This window comes from Mchenga conophoros, linkage group LG12 (assembly GCF_057382185.1).
Source record: "Mchenga conophoros isolate Kocher_MC1m ecotype Shallow Benthic linkage group LG12, M_conophoros_male_GT1.1, whole genome shotgun sequence".
Lineage (NCBI taxonomy): Eukaryota > Metazoa > Chordata > Actinopteri > Cichliformes > Cichlidae > Mchenga > Mchenga conophoros.
The window spans coordinates 17,175,834-17,188,241 of record NC_140537.1 but is presented as its reverse complement, the minus strand read 5'-3'; the positions used below and the strand labels follow the sequence as shown (position 1 = coordinate 17,188,241).

The following is a 12,408-nucleotide window of genomic DNA, read 5'->3' as shown; positions in this document are numbered from 1 at the left end:
CTGTCCAGTAACCTTTTGGCCTTTGGTCCATTCATTCTGCTTGAAGCAAGCACAGCAGGTCTTCTCTGCCTTCCCACAGTCTAATACTGTATTAGTCTACATGTCTGAGTTATTGATGGTGCTTTAGAAATATTTTATTGGTCAGTCATGACCTTTGACTGGGGCAACGCAAACACTAACCCCCCTAAAGCTTCCTATTGACATGGATATATGTATGATCACATGGTTAATAGTATAGATTTAAAACAGCTGAAGACCTGGTCTTTTGGATTTTTGCACTGTGAGCATTGCATTTCATTAAGGGTTAGCTCTAATAAAATTATCCACTGATGCTTAGGGAAAGATTTTTAGGAAAAAAAATATATAAAAATTATTCATATCAAATAATAGATTTGAATAAATATTTTATGTCACATTTCCGAAGCACAATGTACAAGTATCCATAGGAAAAATGTCACAGGCACTTTAAAATGCTAAATCTTTTCCTCATATCATCCTCTTGTCTCCTCCCATTACTTGACGCAAAACTCTCCATCAATGGAAGTGTAGCTTGCACTTAAGCACCTACAATTAAGATAAGCCTAGCCACAACTGGACAATTACCTGCCAACTAACCTTTTCTGGAGGCACTTAAGAAGGTAAGGACTCCCGAGGATAGATGTGCCATGAGTAGAACAAGCTCTTCAACAGGCCAGAAGGAGAGAGGCAGAAAGGTAAGGAGGATGTAATGTATGAGAAGAGGGGGATAGAGAGAGTGTGTCAAAAAGAGAGGGAAAATGATAGAAATAGAGAAAAGGACAGTATCATGGTGAGATTACCTAATCCTCTGTCTGAGAGGAGTATTTGAAGGACCTGGTGGTGTCAGACATGAGGGGGCTTTGTGGAGGTTTACCCAGGAGAGGCCAGCTTAGCGGTGGAACACCAGGTGACCAGTGCTTCGTCCCCAAGCACAAGCCTCAGCTTGTGGCTTTGTAAACACTGTTAAATTGATTGCAGAGAGCTGATGAGATTTCCCTGCAGCCTGGGTCATTATCACATTGTGGAGTCGCTCTAATTCACTGATACTGAGGCCTATATGGGTTGTCACTCACTTTTATGTTGTCATTTTTAATGTAAGAGGCATCGTTTCTGTCAGTGCGTATCTTTCAGGTTCTGAAGATGCAGACATTTGAAATGTGCAATGAATTTAAACACTGAGGAAGACTTCATTTCCTAAATCATTGTGCAACATTTTTAGCACCAGTGAGGGTGTCTCTGCTTCTGCACAACGGGGTGAGTTTCAGTACTGTATGATATCTGATCCCAAAAGCCCTGCGGGGCAGCCACAGCAAATCAACAATGGATTAATGGATGTGGGTTTGCTCATAAATCTCGTTGGGACTGGAAAGCATTCGAGAACAGTCAGCCTGTAGTGGTGCGCTTAATGTTACAGGCAGTTTGGGTTTCCCATCGTTCAAAGCAGTGACAGTAAAGATGTGGCAGCATCTTATGTCTGTGTTAAATCAGTGAATGTCAGAAATGCTAGATAGTCAGTTCGCTGTGCTGAGAGCTGTACCAAAACTGATTCATTGGTGCAGATATGTTTGTGAATAACTCCAATGATTTTCCATAGCGCTCAGTGTCCAGTAGAATGACTTCATGTACCACAGCAAAGACAGGAAAAACAAAAAAGATATGTTGTGGTGACATGCACTAATTCACTCGTGTCACTACAGCCCTTCAACCTTAGCCTAGTGCGTTAAGGCCTCGCCATAGATCACAGTGGTTAACAGTTAGCTGTTCCTGCAGGTGTGCAGAGAATGGCTGTAACAGTCTCCATTACTGGAGAGAATGGCCCAACTCCCACAGCCCCCTCCAGACAGTGCTGTCATTACCCATCCATTGTGAGGCCTGAGAGGAAGCTGTAAGTACGGCAGACTTATGGCTTTGTTAGGGCGACTGGATGCTCACCTCACATGCAGCACCGGATAAGGAGGTATGGCGGCATGGAAGCCAGATAGAGTGATAGAGACTGAGGATGAATCAAATACTCCCATGATGCCCCGCCACCATCTCCACGGCCACCCCCTGATGGGGTTGTGAGTTGAGTGCATGGTGTAAGGTGGCGAGGGTTATTTGGTGCTATTTTTACAAGAAACGGGCTGATTTGTCTTAGGCCATTACCGTCTATTACAGCTGCGAGTCTTGGGGAAAAGGTGGGAAGCGGCAGACGCTGGCATTCTGCCTAAAGAGAAATCAATGAAACAAATTAATCCTTCGCAGGCTGCAGTGACACCGTAATCCATCATTCAGGGGGCGCTTTTACACGCTGAATCAGGGAGCAAGTCAGGGAGGAGGAGAGCTTGGCGGATGGGTGGGTGCATGTTGGTTGAGAAAGGGTGGGGGGAGAAGGGCGGGTGGGGAGACCAAACCCCTGGGGGACAGGGGCAGACATCCATGCTTCAGTAACACTGTGGTAACGGTGGGTGGTGGCAGGGAATTGAGTGGCTCTGAGCCCTGCCTTTACATCCTTGAGCTGCCTGTGGACATACATAGTAGTAGGAGGAGAAAAGGGACGTAAACACAATCAGCTAAACTACACCATGCACACAGGCACGGTTGTGATTATACACATATTTTCTCTCTTTTTTTACGTCACGTGATGGCTATTTCAACCCCACAGGGCTAATGGCTGATGCTGAAATTCATATGAAAGCTTTATAATTTGCTTCGCACTGAAAATACAGGCAACCAACTGGTCAGTAATGTATGGACATAACTAAGATGTCAAAGAAAGGAAAGAAAAATGTCAGTAATTGGAGCTTTGCAGGATTTCACTTTGTTCTTAAGAAACTGAGGAACCTAATGAGCAATATGCAAAAAACTCACTAATTGCTTGTCTGTGAAGGTAAAAATACACTAAAAAACAGATCACCATCTCACTATTCAAAGCAGTGTGCTCCATACGTGTGCTGAGATTTGCTGTGGTGATGCCCCAGCACAGAGCCACTCAGGGCGCAGATCTATCTGTGTGATTGAAACATGTGATCATCTTCCCTGTGAGGAGACAGCGTTGTCCAGGCCAAGATCCACGTGAAGCAGCTGCACAGTCTGTTGAATCTTGTAACACTCGGAGTCAAATGGTACCACAATTCAAGTGGGAGCGAAGAGTGGAAAAACACACACATACACACATATCAAGATTGATGTGTTTTTTATTAAGATCTTTGCTGTGTTGCATTGCCTCTTAGTAATCTTACATCATTATGAAATCAAATTCAAGAGCGTGATCCATTCGGCGCTACCGTCTCAGCCAGCTTTGTTGGTCTCGAGGCTCCTTTGCAACAATTGTGGCTGCACAGTCATCGATGGTGACTGTGTGTGTTCATATAACAGTGACTTTTGTAGCTGATGAAGGGTGGTGAGGTTCATTGCGTTAAAAAAAATGACAGTTTATGCAGAAACACTACAACAAAACCTTTATTTGCTGCCTTATTTTAACAGGGGGCTCCACTTACCTTTACCAGCTCCTGGTAAAAGGAATGCGGGTGGTTGGCTCCTTTCTTCCTCAAGACACAGGTGGTAGCATTCTGAGGAACGGCATGTTAGAAAGAAATCTGAAAAAATATTGTGGGCGGAGGAATAAAAGGAGGGGGGTGAATGTGGAGGGTGAAGGAAGAAGGAAGGGAGAGGTTGAGATTAGGAGTGGGTGGGGCAGCAAAGAGGAAGGGTAAAGGGAGTAAAGGGATGGAAAACGAGGAGTGGAGGGGAAAAAATCGAAAGGATGGAAAAATGTGGGGATATTGCAGCAGAGCGGATGGTGTGAGGGAGGCAGTGTGAGAAATGTTGCCGGAAATGCTAGAGCCAGCAGCGTGTGTAAAAAACCACACTGCAACATTTCTCATCCTTGACATCACTGACAGACTTTCCAAACACACACAGTGTGCTTTCAAAGTGCACGGTTGTAATATCCAAATCTTTACCGCAGCTTCTCCTCTCAGATCATACTCTTTTGTTTTCCTTCCTTCTGTAAACACGGCAGATGTCAGAGGTATTAAATTTAACCAGTGCTGTAATTCTTAATTTGAAGGGTGTGTGTGCTTTAAGATTCCCACAGCAAATACAATAAAACATGTTTGTGTGCAGTGAGAACATTCTTTGACTCGCTCTCGAAGCCGTAGAAGAGACACACTGAGAGGAGTGAAGGGGTGAGGAATGACGGATATGAGGAGAGGAGAGGAGGAGGACAGAAGATTGTTGTGGAATGTTTGCAGATCTGGCCAGAACTCGACCATCTCATTTGTCAGGGCTTGACCTCAGCTCTGGGGTTAAAGGTTAAAGGCAACATCTGAGGGAAACTGACTCGGCTATCTCACGGCCGCACACACATACACAGGCAAGTAAACACACAAATGTGTGAGAGTGTCTCTCCTTCTGCATGCTCTCACACATAATTCAAGCTCATGCACACTACATCTGTATATATCATCATTAATATCCATCCCAGTCTTATTTGTTTTATTAAAACCGAGTGTTATGTTGACCCCTAGCTATGAAAAGATTAGCTGCCAGTTTCCCAAAAGCATACCAAAGACTTTTTCCAAAACAAAGCACTGAAGAAGAATTTGAGTTCCAGGATGCTTGGATTCATTTCTGAGTAGAAAAGCTTGGAGTGTACTCGATAAACACACACTCCTGTACATAATGAAACAGAACAAATCAGGACTGGGCAATGGATTTCGAAGAGAGCAGCTCCTTAAAATCAAAGTAATGATTAATTCACCTTTTATGTTATATTTACCGCTCTTCGTGGCAAGTGGTCGCAATTCTCGTGCTTCTAAGCAGACGCGTCACTGTCACTGTCCTATGACCACACAACACTTGCCATAAATTACATCTCATCCGAGTGTCAGCCCTTCACCACACCAACATGTCCCACTGTGTGTCCAGGCAGCAGGCCACCGTGTTCCTCTTTGCCTGTGAGGTGACAAACAACACAAACTTAGCTGCAAAGGGCAAGGTTAACCACACGGAATCACTCAAACAAACTCTCTCCTCCAAGTTTCAAATTAAAGTGAGGACATAGCAGGAAATGACAATGTGTGTGGCCCATTTCAGTGACCCACATAAACAGCAGACACCTGTGAGTCATATGAAATTAAAACAATTGGCTGATGGCAGCTACGCCTTGCATACTGAAAACGGCGGAACTCAGTCATGTTTGAGAGCATTTTTTATTATTATTATTATTCATTCATCTACAAATAAAGCGAAGCAGCAACTCACTTAATGTGACTGCACTTCCAGACACTTCTGTGCCCCTGTTAGGGAAACAAATTGTTCATTTTTTTGTTGTTTAAAATGCAGCCTTCCTCCCCGTTTCTCTTTTATTCAGCTTTAAAAAAAAAAAAAAAAAAAGGAGAGAGAGACAGGTAGTGCAGTAGCTAATATTCATGGCTTTGAGATGCATTTTAAATCACACACCTTTGTCATTCTTTGGCCGGAGACATCAAACAGGTGCTATGAATAATTTATCTTAAGAGTTTCACATTGATAAGGTCACAATCTGCCAGGTCTGGACACTAAACACAGGCCATCTTCACACCTTCACTTTGCTGTCTTTTTAACACACATGTGCCCTCACACACACTAAAACACACTCCTTTTAAATGAAAACGTCAGCATGCGTATGTGTGTGTGTGTGTGTGTGTGTGTGTGTATGTGTGTGTGTGTGTGTGTGTGTGTGTGTGTGTGTGGGTGAGAGAGAAAGAAGGAGTTAGTGTGTGTCTTTTGATGTAAATATTTTTAATAGTTGCTCGACTTAGAAATTGTGTGACGTGATAATATCTACATGTTAAGACATATTTCTCATACAGTATAGATCAATTTATGGCACAAAATATTTTTAAAGTTGGTAAATCTGCACGAATATGCCTCTCACTCAAACTGCCTCAGAGAATTACTGGGAAATGATTTCCTCTGTACTGATGTAAACTAGACTGCAGCAGCGTGCTCAGTCGCTCATGGTTCAGCTACACTACATTTCTAATTAATCCCCTGCTGTGTGTTGATTTTTTTTTTTTTCAGGGAAAAATGAGAGGAAAATAGTGCAGTGCTTATATCATGCCACTCATTCAAATTAGAAGGAAGGGATGGGAAAACTATAGCAAAGTATCACCAAAGGTCATCAGTCATTGCAAGGCACCATAGCCCATAATGTAAACATCAGTGTGTTAAAGTTACCAGAAGCGAACTAATTAGATTCGTAAATGCTGTCTGATGTGAAATTTTCTGCCATAAATATTTTGAAATGGGAGCTAACTCTCATAGGTGAGTCCGTCACCCACTACAGCGCTATGGCAGTGACAGGACAATCTGAACATTAAGCGCACAGGAAAACACTCCTCCGCTGTGCTGACCCCCCTCTTCCTTTTCTCTCCTCGTCTGTCTCTCGCTTCTTGTTCGCTTAAGAAGTAATCGCAATACTTAAAAAAAAAAAGAAAGAAGGTTTTGCACTCTTCTGTGTCGGAGAGTAATCTCGCTCTTCTGTCGCTGGGCTATATTTCTACAGTGTGTTGTCGGATAATGTGAGGATGGGATGAAAGGTAATCTGCGTGCAGAATTCCTAAAGCTCCCTTATCCTTGTTGAATTTCTCAAGAATTCCACCTTTGGCCCCCCGGTTTCCCTGAAATAAATTACCTTAAGGGTAAGATGCCTTCACGAACCCCCGGTTAGGTTTTTTTTTTTTTTTTGTTTTGGGGTTTTTTGCGTTGCCCTCTTTAAACTCAGCCAAGCAGGTATTAAGTCCCGTTCTAATTCACTTTGTTGCTCAGGGCTGCATCTCTCCCTGAATATTTGACAGGCACTTGGGGAATGAGACTAAATTATTTCCCAAACTTGCATGAAAATAGTCCTCACAATATTAAAATTGCGTTGTGTTGAGCATTTCTGATTACAGTGTTGCATTAAGTTGACACAGTAATATAAGCAGGTCGCTTTTAAGGCAAACCCTCCGGGCACTGACAGTCACAAGCCCTTCTGATAAAACATTTTCCCATGTCAGTTAATTTTCTGTTAGTTTTTCCCTGTGTATTGGGCTTAGCTACTGATTGATATACGCTAGGCTTCCTTCCACGCTGGTTTCCTAAGAAGTACACACGCTGTTGAAAAATCTGTTTCCCTTCATCTAGCTCCTGGTACTTAAAGTTTGGTTTTTTGGTGTACTACAAAATTACAGTGTTTGCACTGTGGAACCACGAGGGTTTCAGTGCTAATGGATTTATAATCTCCGTCTCTGGGACCACCCTGAGTAATTAGCACATAGGCTCTAAAGAAATGATGGTTAGTGAGCAATAAAGCCATTGCCCATAGCATAAACTGACAGCCCCTCTAACCTAACCAACCTAAAGTCTAATTGGGAAAGTCGTTGCAGTCATTGTCCTAAATTATAGTCTGGGATTCGAAGTCCCTGGAAAGAGACTTCAATTCATGACACGTTAACTGAAGGGAGCGCATCTCTGCACACACACATCTACAGTAAATATAATGAGAAAATAAACATTTATTTCCATGCAAACTAAAGCGGCATAATATAAAGATAAAAGCATGCAAGAAATTATCACGGTTGTTGTTAATAAACTTAAAATCGTGCACATCCGTTGTTGTTGGCAACTGAAAATGAAACTTTTTCTTTGTTTTGGGAATCACTTTTAATATATGTATAGTTTTCATTAATAATTAGTAAATGATTTATCGTGTGGACTCTGTCCTGCTAATTGTTTAGGTCTCCAAATAGTTCAAGCCCATATGCTATTACTGATTTTATATATTCCGACTATTTCTCACGAATCGTCTTTCCATTAAGAGCAATTAGATTATGTCTATTGAAAGTTGCTGATCCATGGGGGGGGGGGCAATGGGATAAAAGGCGATTTCAAGTGACCTTCCCGTCCCTTTCACACCAATCCGAGCCTCCAGAATAATTTGGGGATCAGTTTTGGACAAAAAGAAGCCCCTCAACACCCCCCCACCCGCCCCAACAACCCATACCCTTCACCCACCCCCCTTTTCAACACACAACCACTCAGAGTAACAAAACCGCCAGTTTAAACATGAGAATTAGTTCTATTTTTTTTTAATCAATATTATTAATTTTAACTTGCAAGAAAGATGTCATTTAGGTATTTTTTTACAATTCTTATATACTTTTTTAAGAACAGAGTAAGGTGTTGAAAAAACAAAAAGGGTGCAGAGTAGCAATCAGACTGCTGCTTTAAAAACCAAGTCAAAGTCTCAGTTGTTTTGAAGAGGTCACGTGACGTGTTATTTTAGATTTAACTACTTCAGCATAATTACAAAAACTAATTTCATTTTGTTTCCCAACTAAAACAGGGCAAATCAACGGACCACTACAGGTTTACTGTTAACACGAAGAAACAAATATGTTGGAAGTCAGTTATATATATATATAAATATCCCCAAAACATTAAACTGAAAGACTGGCAAAGGACTAAATTCTGTATTATCTCTTTCTTTTTTTGTCGTTTTTTGACTCACTCATTAGTAAGTAAGGTCAGATAAATGTAAATGCAAATTTTTCAATGTAAACACATTTTAATTAAAGTTAATTAAATATTTATATATCTATATAGAGAGATATAGATATATAGATATATATGGGAATATCTGTATTATATATAAGAGGTACACATCATTATCTCCCCTGGGTAACAAGCGCACCGAGGGTCTGTTTAGAACATGAAAAAAAAAAAGTACAAATAACTTCTGTGACAAACTTTTTCACACTCCGCAGAAGCGGGGTTTAAACTTCTTTGGTGTAGCTATATCCTGTGCTCCACTTGACTTTTCATCAGTGTGTGTTACTCAAATAATAAACATTCGGGAGCAACATGGGAGATATTAAACGTTGCTTATAGTTGCATGCATAAAGGAGAACATCACTTCATTCCTTTTTGATGGTTTAATTGTCTTAATTTAGCACGCAGGTGTTGACGTCGCAGGGATCAGCTGTATGTGGCCCTTAAGCTCGGCAAGCAGAAACACAACACTCCTGTGTACACAGGAGACGTTTTGAGCTGAGGCCCCTGGAAAAGGTAATCAGCCTCTAAGCCCCATACAATGTCTTATTGAATATACTGCGGTTACAAACTCTGAAGTGATTACATACACACAATCAATAATAAACAGACCTTCAACGCTTTTTTTTTTACTAATGTTTTTTTTCCTACATCAGTTTGCATCGTTTTAAATGCTCTGAAATGCATTCCTGTTGTCATCTGGTGTTTTATTAGGGAGCCTTGCACTTATGACCTCAGTGTTTTCCCAACTGATTGTGCTGCTTGTTGGTTTCAGCTGCGTTAAAGTTGCATTTTGTGAGCTTTACAAAGTCTGAATTTGTGTACAGAGGGCATTATTGATCACAGATTTGGCAAAACTGCAATGTGCTTCCCATTCTTACAAATGTTTACCTAATAAGGTCCTTTGACAAAACTACCATGCGAGGGAAATTTAAGCAGCCATAGAAATTCTATTTGTGGTTTATTCAAGTTTTATTGCAATGGAAAATGTCAGCCTTGTCTATTTCGAGACCGCAAATAATCTGTTGCAAAGCAAACCGTTGCATTGCAGTCAAAGTAGGACTGCTGCTATATAATGCGCAAATGCATCAATCACCTGAATGACTCGCTTTGTTAATGTGATTGTGTCATTCTTTAGATGTTTTTTTCCAATAAGTTCATATTTTATGGAGACGTCCGTATTTTTCTACCCGATTAAAAAGTGGAAACCTTAAGTATAGGACATGAAAAAATATTGCTTTGCTCACTTAGTATTAATTAGCATGAACTTTATTTCAGCATGGGAGGATTAGGTTAAATGTTATTATGTAAGGTTATTTTAGAAAGCCGTCTGGCACGCGCTTTGTCCTGGAATATATTAACCTGGCCCACGTTGCACATCGTTTATTTTATATCACTTTTCACTGCACTCCCTCCACATCAATAATGCTGCTTTGATGAAAAAAAAAACAACATACACACACGCATACTCCATGTCGCTTTAAATTTCCTCTCAGCAACATTTTCTGACGCATAATGACTTCTTAGTGGTGCGCTAATTTTTATTTGATTTTATTGATTCATTTATTTATTTTTTGAATCTATAATGTATGCATCTAGTAATATCTTGGCTAAATTGGCACTTGGGAAAGAGTGTAGAAGATGGGCAACGCCTGGTCTCCTTGATCAGTCTTTTAATCCGGTGACACTATCGCTGAGACAAGCAGACGGTTATCGATCTTTTCATTATGTGTTCAACCAACAAACAGCTTCGCAGGTGAAGTGCACTGGACGTCAAAAAAGGGGCTCTCGTGTCCATTTGTACTCCAACCAGCCTGCACTAACATCACTACCATCAGATATACAAATCAGTGGGGAGAACGTGAAACGAGTGTCTACCGTCGCCCTTATCGTGGAGGGAGAAATGAGACTGTGCACTAGTTAAAAAGTTGTGACTTTGACACGACCCGGACTTCTGCACGCTTTAAAGTAAACGCTCCTGTGGCGGGACTCAAGAGAATTTTGTCCTTGCTTTCAAAAGCACGCGTGTGCATGGCAGAAGAAGTAATAAATAGTGCACTTGCCTTATCGGTGCCCGGTTTGCCCACGTAGAAAGCTGCTCCGCTACCGTTAACCACCGTCGCTGGCGCTTCTTCTTTTAATGTCCTGACGTCCACTTTCTCCTTTTTACTCTTGCCGATTCCCAGATTCTATTAGAGCGTCTACCCTGCTCCCATTCGCTGTCCCTCTCACTCTCACTCTCCTCTCCTCTTCTCCCGCGGAGACCCTTTCCAATCTGTAGAGTTAAATCTTAATGATACACTTACAGAAGAAGAAAAAAAAATCTTTGTCCGATTTAATCTTATTGGTTTCACCTTTTCAAAGAGCTAGAGATATGGCCGGGGAGTTTCAGTGGAGTGTCCGAGACAGGGACGGGAGAGAGAGCTCTCTTGTTGAATACTTAAAAAACAACCCATCCCTCCTATGCGTTTACAAAGGGGGCACTTGCATATTAACGCTCCTTTATGTCTGCTATTATCTCGGTGAGGTTAAAGCTCTGTTTACAACGTCTTTAATTCATTAAACAACAATTATACGTATTGTGCATAGTTACTGAGTCTCAGCACGGTATTACCATGTTTTTGGACATGTACGCACACGGTTTGGGGGTTTGTGTTCAATCTATATTCCGTGCGATCAAGAGTGTAGTGTATTATTGTCGCTATATTTATTCAGATGTAATAACACGTATTTTTTATGTTCGCTGAAGGTTTGGTGGGGTTTTTTGTTGTGTTTTGTTTTTTGTTGTGTTTTGTTTTTTGTTTGTTTAAGTTATACATCCCTAACAACAAAACAGTTGTACATTTCATAACCTCGTGGATAAAAATATCCTGTTGTCTTTTATCCACACAAAGGATAAAAGACAACAGCGGCAAAGTTCGGACTTTTATATTTTTAAAATCCGCTTTTGCGATTTAAAATGCATGTCTGATGAGTTATGGATGCATTTATATGAGGCTGTAATTGTACAATGTACGCTAGATGGCAGCGCGATCCAGACATTTTTGAGTTGGAGAGGCAGTAAGCCTGCAGAAACCCTGGTACAAGAAAAAAGCCGGAATCCCCATGCAAATTGTCAGTAACTTCACATTTTGAATTACTGTCATTATTAAGACATAATATGACACCGGCTCAGTGATTGTAGAGACTATAGGACCTTGGTAATTATTGAATATTGCTCATTCCTCGGTCTAATTTTAGAGATTTTCGGCCGCTGGCAAGGCATCCCGTTTGTATAACACTGTCTTTTATGCATCATTCTTCCCACTGACATTTTCTTTCTCTTATTAACTGGTTTAAACTAAACGTTAAGTTTTAATCAGCGAGACTGTGCCGATTACAGGCAACGATGTACCGCAATGCGCATGCCAAGGACAAAACAGCCTGTGAAAATATCAATCCATGGCAAAACATTAATGACATCCGTTAATTCTATAATGAAGATAACAGTCCGAGACAAACCATTTTGAAACTTCGGGGAATTTCTGAAGCAGAATCCCCCTTTTGCCGCTGTGTACATTTTTTTTTTTTTTTTTTTTTTTGGGTATATTTGTCGTGCGTAAAATCTTTGTCCACTCTTTCCTTTACCCCGCTTTTTTGCTATTCTGTCCAGGGTTTCTTCCTCTTTTTTGGTGACAATAGACGGCCCATACTAATCAGGTTTCAAAGTAAATAGCAGCGCGGGGCGAGCTCAATGTAAATTGTGCCTGTCAGAGCCCCCCCCCCCCAGCCCCTCCAGTCGTCGATGGCAACACTGCAAAAAATGTCCGTCCTCAGACCTCAGTCATTCGG

At 41.2% G+C, this 12,408-nt stretch overlaps 1 long non-coding RNA gene across 2 annotated transcripts; it reads right to left on the bottom strand.

The window, feature by feature from the left end:
- Positions 1-3,176: 3,176 nt before the first annotated feature.
- Positions 3,177-12,320, bottom strand: LOC146562388 (uncharacterized). 2 transcript variants are annotated; one of them, XR_014894643.1, is made up of 3 exons: positions 10,932-12,320; positions 10,641-10,852; positions 3,177-4,956 (listed from the first exon to the last, which is right to left on the bottom strand). It is a non-coding gene; the product is annotated as an uncharacterized LOC146562388 (long non-coding RNA). The 2 variants fall into 2 exon arrangements; XR_014894642.1 differs by having other exon boundaries at positions 10,641-12,320.
- Between the last annotated feature and the right edge of the window lie 88 nt (positions 12,321-12,408).